Raw genomic sequence first — 13,995 nt, forward strand, 5'->3', positions numbered from 1 at the left:
TTTAAGCGTTCTAACCACATTCTATTTGCCGCATTGGCTATGACGGTTGAGGGAATATTTAATTCAGACATTGCCCGCATAAATTCAGGCCACCCGTTCGGTATATTACGGATCGACACACCGTTACTTTGCGTGATGCTTCTTATTAAATCTAACATGTTGGAACCAGGCACAGCGATGCCTTTGTACAGAAACTCCCCTTTACTGTTCCAGTCTGTGATGTGTTTAGAGCGTGTCATTTTACTCAATAGTATTTCACAGTTTTTCTTATACCGGTCATTAACACTGCTCAAAAGCTCATGATAAACAGCATCCGGTGCAATAGGTTGTGTCGTGTTATTTGATTCATCAACAGCTTTTGCAACGGGTGATAAAAGAGCTAAAGTTGACATTTCACTATCAGCCTGTTTACTCAACACCAGGTATCTCTGCAACAACATTGTATATCGCTTTGCTTTTTCATATTCTGATAAATCATTATTCTGTAGTATTTTCACGATCTCTACATCTAGACCGTGCGTTGCTGTTTTACGTATGTCGTCGCTGTTCGGTTTATTATGTAAACGGTCTATCTGATTCTGAGGCACCAGATACATTTTCTCAGCGTACTCCATCAGCGATTAGACAATAGTCCTGTAATTAGCGGTATAGCAAAACCAAGCAGCGAACCGATAAAACCACCCGACTGTTTAACCAACCTCTTCTTTTTTCCAATGGCACATTTCTTATTACAAAGTGATTTTATAAGCGCTCGCTTCTTTTTAAGGTAGTTCAACTGTCGTTGAGACAGCGGTATTTTACCTTTAAGCGTGTTGAGCGCTATCTCACAAATAGCCGTGACTAAATCGTTTGAAGCGTTGGATAAAATAGCATTTCTTTGGATTGGTGTTGCTTTAATTAACGTTTTTAAAAGCACCCAATTACGTCTTATCCGCCCCGACATGTTCACCGTTGTTAGAATGACAACAAATGACTAAAGGTTGTACGGTTATAGCTATATAGAACCACGCTTCTTAATGGCAAAAGCGACAGGCGTGTCTGGTGGGAATAAGCCGCTTTGTAAACGATAGTCGTCAAGAGCGTTGTTTCTTAAATCAACCAGTAAATACCCATAAGGGGCAGACGTCGCGGATTCATAGGATTCGAGAAAAAAACGATGTTTCGATGGGTACATTTGTCTAGCCAGAATGCCCACCTGCATTTTATCCCTGGGGTTTTTGAACAGGACCATATATTTTGTGTTTAAATGTATAGTTCTGCTCTTTTTACCTTGACAAAATATGTTTTGGACAAGGTACAGGATACTGAGATTACGATGGTGTACATACTTTGTGAAAGCTTTTTCAACCTCAGAATTATTACTTGCTGCGTCCATCAAATCATCAATCACTGTTAAATTAATCTTATCAGGGGGGAAAAGTTGATCATCGCTAAAAGACTCTGGTAAGCCCTCTATAAAACGCGTACCGGGGTAATCACACAGAAGTTGGTCGTATATAGGTTGCCAACAGGTGTAAAACCAAACAACATTATCAGGTACATAAGTCATATGTGTTGCAGCGTGTTGCAACAGCGTTTTCACAAAATAACTTTTACCCGAATTGGACGGCCCCGCTAAAATACATGAGAAAGGGTGCTGAAATCTGGTGTCCATCTTAATAGCCAAACGGCAGTGTTGTGAAGTTGTCCGTAAGAGACCGTTTAGTATAAACACACCTTTGCGTCTTCTGCAAAGTACGCGTCTCTATCTGCCAGCACTTTTTCACACGTACTATACCGGGTTGACGGATCACAACCTTTTTCTGGTCATCGCCTTCAGGGTTTAAAGGATAATCTAAGACCAGTTCTTTCAGGCTGTCAAAGTTAACGTGCTGCGCATTATCAACATTGAGCGTTATACCTTTAACTTTTAAACAGGTCTTTCCGTTGTTTAGTCGATAGCCGTATGACTTGGGACCGGCTGAGACAAATTCTGTTATATGGGTGCCTGTGGGTAGTTCGCTTGTCAACTCGCCTAAATAATCACCCAATGGCGGGCACCAGTCACCGGGTCTACTGACAAAAATTACAGAATCTGTGTCGTGATAAAGACATCTATCTTGTAATCTATACAGTAGTTTGTACAGTTCAACACGTGCATAAGCCGTTGTAAAGATGGCTATAGTTACATTTGAAATTGCGCCCCTGGTGTAATGATCTTTGGCATACTTCCAATTTACCATAACTGTATCATCGTCAACAAAGTCCAAAGCGGACACGTCATAGTACGGTAAGAACGCGTATTCAAAAAGTTTGTCGGGATCGGTCACTAGACACGTATTGGGCATGTTGCTACGTTGACCAAATTTACCCCATAAGGAATTTAAAAACAATTTTGAAATTTGTCTTTTAGCGGGATTGATTTCTATGTGATCGGGTCATAAAGACACGCCTTCATTTTTTTGATAGGCGTCTATATACTCTTGGCGTTTCTCGGCGTCTGTACACCATTCGGGATAACCAGAGGCCTCTTATTTATCCCTGAGGTGTGTTTTAATGTAGCCTGAAAACAATTTGTCAGATCTCTCATCAAAATGCCACACCTCATAGATTTTACACACCATGTACCCCATTTCTACAGCCAAGTTTAGTTCCACGGTACACCATGTACCGATGAGTGCACGTTTTTCTGAATCATGAACGCACGGCTCAGTCTGTCCAGACTCAGCGCATGTGCGACATAATGGAAACATTAACTTGCCGCCCATTTTAACCGGCAGAACCGGAAAGAATAGGCCACGAGGCGGGTAAACTTTAACCCTGGCAAAACCGAAATATTTTGTGACATCACCAAAATCCTTATAAATAATGCGTGGGTGCTGTATAGGATACGTTTTGGTTTTGTTAATATACGGGTACAGACTGGTGAAATCAAAATAGTGAATTTTTTCATCACAGCCTGTTTTGTGATACAGCTTTATGGCGTTTGTGCGCCCGCCATAAAGAGCATCACGCGGCTCCAAGGGTTCGGGTAATTCTTTACCCTTCAGAAAAGCCTGTAGATCCGCATCAGAATCTAGCATAGACTTCCATTCACAACCCCAGATTTCACGTATCTGAAATCCACAACGTTTAAGGTAGTGCAACTTTACCTGCATCTTGTGGTGTAATTGACCGTAGGTTGTTTTAGTCAGTTTGTTTTTATCATCGGCGTTGTAACAAGCACCACAGCCATGATAAAAACAACCTTGGAATTCAAAAGCAGTGGGTGTGCCGTTAATCACGGCGTAACCATCCAGGCTGTATTTACCAACTTTCTTCTCACCCCCTTGTAAAGCATGTCTTATACTCACACCTTCTTTGTGTTCTATGTACATTAACCACTGTATGGCTGGCGTTGAGTAACGCTTCTGAGTCTTGTGATAGTTATCACCCGGTACAAGGGCCAGTGTCTTTTCCTGTAAAAATTTACAACGGTACATGGCCATGCATACGGAAGCCAATGTGACTAATTGAAAAGCTTCGATGTGACGTTTAACCACAACCTTTTTTTTTTCTTTGTTATTAGAAATTCCTGTTCTGTCATGGCTATAACAGCCGATCTGAAAGCATCACAAGCTTTTTGTAATATTTTCACATCTTCTTTACAATATCGTACGAGCTCTTTTTGAAAGTTAAACGGTTTGTGTACATGCTGTTTATACCAGGCTGTAAACTCAGATAATTCATCAGGCATCATGTATTGTGGACCAAAATACTCTATTGATGGCATAGCGCCTATGTAATTTTGGTTATCAGCTGTGTTAAAAAAATGTGGGAAATAACCTTTGGTACCGTCAAACCCCATCGCCTTTGGTAACTTGCTAAGCCGCATGGGTAAAAAATTTAAAGAGTCGATAAATCTTATCTTCAAATCTTTTACCGTGATGCACATTATGTTGCCGCCTCTAGATAATAATTCCATCTTTAATTTCTCCTTAATCAGCTGGCGCAGCACAAAATACGCATCATAGCGACCTGCATTATGGGCTATGAATGTGTAATGCTCAAATTTTGGTTTCATGAACGTCTTTACAAAGTCTTCGATACACGCAACACCCTTAAACTCCCAGTCTTTCTCCCCCGTTAATGTTAAAGCGTAACAGTAGTTTGGTATGTGCACACCCGTCTCCTGCATACACTCAAAATCATAAAAGATGTATTTCTTTGTGGGCTCATCCGGCTTGATGGTTTGTATATAGCACAAATGGTTCGAAAACCCATCAACGAACATCTTACAAATGGGACACTTTAGGCCTCGGCAGTTATGATCTGTTCGCCTGTAGAGACAACACTTGTCACAATATACATGTTCAAGACAGGATATTTTGTGATCAAGAGCTAAAGCTTTGTGTAGCTCTAAACACTCGTTTGATCGACAAAATACCCTACACACCGAACACCTTAAAGCCGTCACACCATCGTCAATACAATCCGGCCTGTGACAAGCCTTACAAAAGAAAAGACAATCGTGATTATTTCTATGATGGTAAGCGCTATGACAATGGATGCAATAATATCGGGCTCCAAGAAACGCTTTGATATCGAGTATCCCATAAAAGTGACAATCGTGATATAGCACAAACAGCGTGTCTTTGTAACGGCTGTCCGTACAGTAGTATTTCCAATCCCCTTGATTGTAATAGAGGAGATTGATCGAAACATTTAAATAATTTTCAAAAATTGCAACATCGCTAAAGCTGACAGCTTTATCAAGCGGCAGATTCAAAGCTTTATGTAGTTGGATCGCTCTCTCCTGTATTACATGATCATTGGCATTGTTACCTTTATCCAGAAGTTTACAGACGCTAGCGGCCAAACACAGGTTATTACCGATGCGTCTGAAGTCATAGAGATATCTCTTTCTTTTATTTATTATTAAACTTTGGGGCAAGCGGTGTAAACTTCTACCGGTCAAACCACGTCCTGCTCTGTTCCTAAAAATACTGATCACAAATCTTAAGCCTGTGGATAATAAGAATTCAGCGTTACTTTGAAGCGTGTTTGTAATCTGGTTAAAAAAACTGGCAGCGTCTAATGTTTCTTGCGGCTTACGATGTGAATAGATGGCGTTGTGTAACCCACCCCCCTCCAATCTAAGCTGAACGCGGTCGGCAGGATCCACGCCCGCAAGGACACCATCGAGCATGGCCTGTATATCAGTATGAATGGCTCGAACCCCCTCTACAAATGATGTAACCCTGTCCAAATTAACAAACCGATAGTGATTGTGGTACTCAACGGCTCTGAAATGCGGTCGTTGTCGTTCATAACTGTTAATTGCTTTTAAGTATACATGATGACGACCTTCGTCATTACCGGGTGACTCAACACAGCTTGCATCATCATATATGGGGCTTGCAATGCGCTCAATATTGTCAGTCTGTGATTCGTCAATCGGTAATGCTTGGGGTGGCGATTGATCTAAATCTACATACATTGCACTCTTCTTCCCGCCTACCACATGTTCCCTGTGCCGCTTGCGCTTTCTCAATCTGGTTAATGTTGTTACAGCCTGTTTCACCTTTGCACGTCGGAATAACTGTGAGTTCTTGTATGTTAAACAAGGTTTAATTCGTGGTTTTTTTTTACAGGCATTTAAATTTAAAACACGTTTCAAACCATTGCCTAACATGCCTAGTCACGGCTCAGTTTCATTTATTTCTGCAAAATAATGTATGTTGGCTTTAATAAATTCAGTTGTCTTAACTGACCGATCTATGTATTTTGACATGACATTCATATACGTCTCAACAACTTCTTTAACAATGTCTTGTTTACATTTACTACCGTGGCTCACACCTTTAATGTGTTTTAACAAATATCCGGCTTTTACGCCCATGTTCTATACATCTTCCCGTATCTTACCCAACAACGCGTAAAATTGTATTTCGGCGTCTTGGCCTAATTGTTCTGTATTTTGACATTCATCAACTATGTCGGGCGCTATCCCTCGTGCCGGTGCACAAGCATCAGCCGATGCGTGTACCATGGCTGTCGTTGTAAAAATATTGGGCATTGATGTTACACAATCAACCGTTGTAGTATTACCAGGAATTCCTGCAACGGCTGATAATACTTCATCAGAACTATTCTGCGGATCTTGTGTCGTTGACTCTACACAGTTTGTAATAAGCTCTTGCCCATTTATGTCATCAATATCTGATATCACAGGATTACCAGCTATGTGTCTTGTTTCTGTTTCAGGGCAATCCTGTGTATCGGGAATAGTGATGACATCGGATTGCGACAATTGCTTAACATTACTTCTTGAGTCAATATTTGATAACAAACCAATGCCTGCTATGTGCCTTGTTTCTGTTTCAGAACAAACCTGTGTATCTGGAATTGTGATTACAGCTGATTGCGGCAATTGCTTAACATTACTTCTTGAGAGACGCGATGCCCTCTTAACCTTTACAGTCTTTGTATTACCAGCGACATCTCGGTCTGCAGTGTTAAACGCTGTGTGTTTTGATGTTACAGCAACATCGTTACTTACGCTTGATACAGTTTGTAACGCGATCCTTCTCCGTTGCGGCTTATCATTTTCGGAATATGACAATTTTCTTTTAAGATCTGTAAATGCTGAATTATGACTTCTCTCATTCGTTGTTGGTCGAGCCGGCCTTCGTTTGTTCGGGTTGATACAACCGTTATGCACCACCATAACCGATGACCTAGCAACATCCTTTAGGCTGTTATGTACAATCGACGGCGTTACGAATTGATGGTTCTCCGTTTCAGCGGCGGTTGTGCGTTTTGATATTTTCCCGCTTGTACTAGGCCTGTGTATTTGCGCGACTGTATCACGGCCTGTTGGTATCGTAGGATCATATCGCCTTGCTACAGCATCATCTGTAATACATATATTATAAAATAAATATAAACACTGATGCACGTAAATCAGCATTTAAATCACAGCATAACAATATACCATATAACAGTGTTTGATTACACACCTGCTGTTGCGAATTGATGGTTCTCCGTTTCAGCGGCGGTTGTGCATTTTGATGTTTTCCCGCTTATACTAGTCCTGTGTATTTGCGTGACGGTATCACGGCCTGCTGGTATCATAGGATCATATCGCCTTGCTACAGCATCATCTGTAATACATATATTATAAAATAAATATAAACGCCGATGCACGTAAATCAACATTTAAATCACAGCAAAACAATATACCATATAACAGTGCTTGATTACACACCTGCTTTATATTCGAATGTTTTAGCCCGACCCCCTGTCGCGTGGGGGAAAAACGGTCGCATATCAACAACATTGCTGGTCTGTATAGCGGCGTTGTGACAATATTCAGGTTTGTTCAATATGTCCCGTAGAATACCGTCAGCCGTCGCATCATCCATTTTTGTGGAATCTTTAGCCGGTGAAAAAATGAAAACATAAATATTACATACGGTATAAAATTAGAATAACATGAAAAAGAGATGTATTATTGAGAATATAAAGTGTGTACAGTTGACAACAAATCAGCACAACTGTACAAGGTTTATTTTTAATTCTTTAGCCGTGGAAAAATAAATAAATAAATAAATAAAAATAATAATAAAAAATAAATAAATAAAAAATAAATAAAAATATCATGTTACTCACAGGCTGGAGCCAATTCCAAAATATTAGTAAAATCGGGTATAACGCTGAAATCTAAACCAAATGGGCTATCTCCAACCGAATCGAAATTCTCTGTGTTTGTGATTACTGTCATTAAATTGGGAGAAATAAATTGGGAGAAATAAAAATGAGAAAATAATAATTATTTAATAATTACTATTTAATAATTACTTATCAATGTATCCAGACTGTTGTACGTTCATACTATTTAAACTTTTAAAAATAAGTAAAAATTAACAAATTGTAGACCTTGACTATAATTTCATACTATTTAAACTTTAAATATAAATAAAAACGTGTCAATGGTATTTATAGACATAGCTTACCATGGGTCGTTTGATAACTTGGCAAATCATCATCGGAATTGGATCTACACATGAAATCATCTTTGCTGTTGATGTTCTGCATTGTCTGTCTCTGAACCAATAATGAAAATGAGATACGATTAATATCTGTCAAACGATTTACATGAAATACAGTGTCGGTGCATTCCCAAAATGAACCAGTAGATGGCACTATTACCACATATTTAAACAATCTTCAGGCAGTCACATTAATTAAAAACCAAAAGAAATGCCTGGTGCTCGTATGATCAACTATCCTGCGCGTTTTATCATACACAAAATTAATTAATTTAATCAATACAAAGCGGCTCCCAATGGTACTTACTAACAATACTAAGCTGCTCCCAATGGTACTTACTAACAATACTAAGCTGCTCCCAATGGTACTTACTAAACACCAATTGTAGATTAAAGTGCAAAAATGGAATATAAAATGTTAGGATGCGCTTTCTAACATTTTATACACCTTGTTTGCACTTTACTCACATTAATTCACAGCTATATTTGTAAAATAAAAAATATACAATTTGTATAAACATGAGATCAGTCAAACGATTTACATGAAATACAGTGTCGGTGCATTCCCAAAATGATCCACTAGATGGCACTATTACCACATATTTAAACAGCCTTCAGGTAGTCACAATTATACTTATTTCACAGCCATATTTGTAAAATAAAAAATATAACATGCTAGAGCCATAATGATAATAATAATAAAATAATAATAAATAATAATAATAATAATAATAATAATAATAACACTTACCATAATGTCTTCACGTGTGTATAGCGATGCAAGTTCATTTGAAATTCCTTCTCAGTGCTCTGTCCCACTTCAGTGCTGTGTCCTATTCTTATAGTCATGGCTGTGAGCCATATGGCCCCCACCAACCTGTGGTATGCCGGCCCACATTTCCAAGATGCTGGGGCGGAGTTTTTAAACATATAAACTTTGGTTTATACATTAGTAAATGTAATAATTCTTTTCAGTTACAATAAAGATATAATCTGTTAGCGGGTTCTTACACGTCATACTCAGCGCTTCAAAAACATACCAAATATATATATATATATATATATATATATATATTGGGGGGTCCCTGCACTCTCACTTCATATAAATAAATGGTGGGGTGCCAATCAGAGTCCTATCCCATAGGGGATGGGGCCCATAGTACAACATACAGTATCTCCACTATGTGGAAAGACAGCACTCTCCAAATTGAAAATCAAAAAGTGAATATTTATTTCAAGTTTTATCTCACAGTTTTCCAGGTAATGTCCAACGTTTCGGTCCTCACCGGGACCTTTGTCAAGGTTATACAGCAAAAGAACATCCATACAGCAGTGCAGCAGGAGCCAAAAGTTGAGTAGGGAAACTGGAGCACCGGATGGGCCTCACAGGCCCCTGTTATATACCCATAATGGCGCCAGTCCCGCCTCCCTGGTGGTTGGGGGTGTGGTGGAACGCATGGTGACACGCATAGGATCACTTCCTGTGAATACCGGAAGTGATCGCGCATGTTAGTATAGTTTTGATCTGTTGTTAATTATATATGTAGTTGTAGTTTTACAGTGGTGCTAATTTCACCACTTTCCGTGAGGGTATGTGGGCGAAAGGAGTCACTATGCATGTGTTATCCCCCATTAGCGTACCGTGCCGGACCCGGTGGAACGCACAGTGGAACGCAGGGCGCCTACTTCCGGTATTACCGGAAGTGAGTCGCGGCGGCAGGGAGGGTGATACAGTGTGTATAATGACACATCCTGTATCATTTACACATCTATGTGCAGGTGTGGAGGCATAATGCAATGCAGGACATACCAATCAGTAAACAAATTGTAATGTACATAGGACCCGGTGGGGCGACCATGGAACGCAAGACTCCTACTTCCGGTGTTACCGGAAGTCGGTCTATATAATGACATATCCTGTGTCATTTATACTCAATGTATTGGTGTAGGGACATAACACCATTTGGGGCATACCATCAATAGATAAAAAACATACAGATATAAATGCACTTTAGTGCATATTATAGCAATAATTAGTAATTTAATCAATTAGTGCACAATGCCCATTGTGATATGGTCTCCTACCGGGGTATATATTGCCCAATGTATTATGGTCTCTTAATGGGGTATATAATGAGGCCTGTGAGTTCACTTCGGGTAGGCATGACGTGTATAGTGTAGCAAATCAGTACTAGTATTAGCGATAGATTATGTCAAACAGTACAGATAAATTGTATATCAGGTACAATGAATAGAGTATTTGATTACACAAGTGTTCAGGGTTATTGCAAAGGACAAGTCAATACTGGTGGATAGCAAATTACATAGTAGGTATATTGGTAGGTTTTAAATCGGCATAAGTGTCCGGGATAAATTGAAGAAAATTGCAGTTCAGATTATTTTAAGAAAATTGACAGCGGGTTATTCTCATTCATGCCCCTAGGGGCAATGGTGTCCAGTCTATGGATCCATGAACTCTCCTTTTTCTTAAGCAACAGGGTACGGTCCCCCCCTCGGGGTAGTGGAGGTATCCAATCGATAAGTTTTGATCTGAGGTCCGATACCTGGTGTCGTGATGACATAAAATGGCGTGCTACCGGTAGTGTTACTGTACCGGTTGTAATTGCTTGATGGATAGAGGTTCTATGATTTGCCATCCTGTCTCTGAACCGCCTGGAGGTCATCCCAACATAGTAGAGTCCACAGGGGCAAGTGAGGATATAGATGAGGTGATCCATCAGACAGTGTAGTCTGAATTTTATCGCTATTGGTCGTCCTGAATGGGGGTGTGGAAACGATGGTCCTGTGAGCATACCCCTGCATGTGGTGCAGCCTGTGCATTTGAAGCATCCTGGGCGTTGTTCATGAAGCCAAGTTTGTGTCGTGGAGGGACCCTGTTCCATCAGTGGTATCATCAGTAGCTGTTTTATGTTCGGCGCTCTACGGTAGGCCATCATCGGGGGAGCACTTCTCTTTAGTTTAAGCTGGTCATCAGTTGCAAGAATTGGCCAGTGTCTACGGACAGATCTGGCGATCTTGTTTGATTCACTGCTGTATGTGGTGGTGAAGACCATCCGATCTGTAGTTGTTGTATCATTGGTGTTGATAGTTGATTCGGCAAACTTCTTCCTGGCCTTTTGGAAACATCCGGATATTATTTCCTTCTTGTATCCTCGTTGTATGAATCGACTGGTCATCTCTGATAGTTGACTCTCCATGGAGTCCTTTTCTGAATTATTCCGCATCACCCTGAGGAATTGTGATACTGGGAGGTTGTTCTTTAGTGCCGGAGGATGCTGGCTACTGGAGAGTAGAAGAATATTTCTGTCCGTGGGTTTCCTATATAGACTAGTATTGATATGGCCCTCAGTCAGAGTAACAGTTATGTCCAAAAAATTGATGCTGCGTTGGTCAACCTGGCAGGTAAACTTGACCGGGTTGTCAAGTGTATTCAGGGAGTTTACCATCTGGTTAAATGTGTCCATATCGCCTTTCCATATTAGGAAAATGTCATCTATAAAACGTTTATAGAATAATATATTGGTATCATAGTTGGACAGAATGTGGGATTGCTCATATTGGGTCATAAAGATGTTAGCATACGCCGGTGCCAAATTCGAACCCATAGCGGTCCCCTCCCGCTGTAGGTAGTATTTTCCTCGGTATAGAAAATGATTCTGTTTAAGGACCAATTCAGCCAGATCTAAAAGGAAACCTACTGGTGGAGCTGTAGGTGGTTTCTGTAGTAGTGCACTTTCAAGTGCTTGGAGGCCTTGTTCGTGAGGGATTATAGTGTATAGGGAGCATACATCCATTGTAGCCAGTAGAGTATTGTCCAAATCTGAAGGGAGATTGGCCAGTTTCTGCAAAAAATCGGAGGTGTCACGCACATAGCTGGTACTGAGTTGCACTATGGGTTGGAGAAAAGTGTCTAGATACATGGCTAGTGGTTGCAGGAGTGAGTTTCTGGCCAAGATGATTGGTCTACCTGGTGGGTGTATCAGAGTTTTATGAATCTTAGGGATGGTATAGATAATTGGGCATACTGGTGAGTCTACAGTCAGGAAATCATAAGTCTGTTTGTCAATATATGATAATTGGAGTCCCCGGAGTAGTAGATCATCAACCTTGGCCTTAATGCCAGGAATGGGGTTGCTCTGAAGGCAGGTATAAGTCACTTCGTCAGACAGTTGTCGCATTACTTCTGAATTGTAGTCACTCCAATCTTGTATAACCACTGCTCCACCCTTATCAACTGGTCTGATTACAATACTAGTGTCCTGCTTTAGTGCAGTAAGTGCTTTGCGTTCTACGGCTGAGAGGTTGTCAAAGCGTCTTTTGGTGGTGGGTGTTCGTGCGTCCTGTTCAACAAGTCGAGTAAACGTCTTGATGCTAGGGTTTGCGGAGGTCGGATCGAACGTGGATGGCCTATGGAGGTGTGTGTCATTTCTATTCAGATCTGTGGGAAAGAATTCCCGCAGTCTGAGTTTTCGTCCAAATTTATATATATATCCACTGTGGTATCAAATTGCCTACATGGGGTCGTAGGAACAAATGACAGACCTTTGGAAAGAAGATTTATTGTGGCTACATCAAGGTACTTACTGGACAAATTAAAGACTAATTCAGGTTCTTGTCCCTGCATTTTCGCCATGTATCTCCCCTTCCTTGGGTGCGGCCTACGTTGCCTGCCGCAGGAGGACGACCTGAAGTGGTCGTGTGCTCTAAAAAAGTCCCTTGGTGTGGGCGATTCTCTGTGGATTCCGTCTCTGAGGCTGATGCAGAGGATGTTGTCTCATATGAGTTAGGTTGTCTACGCCCTTGTCTGCGTGCTCTATAGGGTCTGTGTGGTCTGGTGGATCTTGAATCTCCGACTAGCCACCTGTATACCGTATGGTTCTGGTAATCAGATGTAACAGTAGAGAGTTTACTGCGTTTGAAAGCAGTAATCTCTTTTCTATATGCATCAACCTGAGTCTGGAGTTTGTCGATCAAGTTATTGGTCCTGTCGTTCCTAATGGTAGTTAAATGTGTCTCGCTGAAGTTGTTGATCTGAGCCTTGACCTTCTTTAGCTCGATACCGACCTCCTCTATGACAAGTAGCATCAAATCTAAGGAGCACTTATGCAGAACACCACACCACCGACTGCAGAAGGTGGGGTTATTTCTACCTATTGTTGGTATATTGTTAACCCTAAATCCTCTGGGTATTTGTTTTTTTCTATGATATTCAGACAGAAATTGTCCGTGTAGGGTAAGATCTATTTCCCTTCTTTTCAGTCTAAGTAATTGGTGGTATAGATCAGTCGGGGTCTCAGCAGGTAGTGTGTCAAAATTTAGTTGGTCAAATAGCACTTTTTCCGCATCATCGTCCGTGAGGGAATTCACACCATGTTCAGCTTGTGCGAGTAAGTTATCATCAAGAAAGCCTGCCTGGCCCTGAGCCATGCCAATGGAGTATTATAGCCTTGGAGAACCTGTAATGGGTAATGTTACTTACCGTACCTGGTATTCCACGTGGTCTCCCTAACGTGTACTGACCAGGCCCAGCACTGATTAGCTTCCAAGTTCGGATGGTATCGGGCTTGGCCAGTGCGGTATGACAGTAAATTCAACCAACAGATATAAAGACCTTAATCAGATGTACCCTTACACATCGTCACATGTGTGTAACCCAAAATGATGAATCTGGTGCTATACAGTGCCTACTTGAACAAATGTACAATACAGGGTGGGTGCAGAAAAAGAAACAATACGTAAACCGGATTGGATCTATATATATTGGGGGGTCCCTGCACTCTCACTTCATATAAATAAATGGTGGGGTGCCAATCAGAGTCCTATCCCATAGGGGATGGGGCCCATAGTACAACATACAGTATCTCCACTATGTGGAAAGACAGCACTCTCCAAATTGAAAATCAAAAAAGTGAATATTTATTTCAAGTTTTATCTCACAGTTTTCCAGGTAATGTCCAACGTT

The 13,995-nt window shown here is 40.8% G+C and overlaps 1 pseudogene; it reads right to left on the reverse strand.

Moving 5' to 3' along the window:
- Nucleotides 1-13,505: 13,505 nt before the first annotated feature.
- Nucleotides 13,506-13,623, reverse strand: LOC134946347 (5S ribosomal RNA; annotated as a pseudogene).
- Between the last annotated feature and the right edge of the window lie 372 nt (nucleotides 13,624-13,995).

The sequence above is a fragment of the Pseudophryne corroboree genome, chromosome 7 (genome assembly GCF_028390025.1).
Source record: "Pseudophryne corroboree isolate aPseCor3 chromosome 7, aPseCor3.hap2, whole genome shotgun sequence".
Taxonomy (NCBI): Eukaryota; Metazoa; Chordata; class Amphibia; order Anura; family Myobatrachidae; genus Pseudophryne; species Pseudophryne corroboree.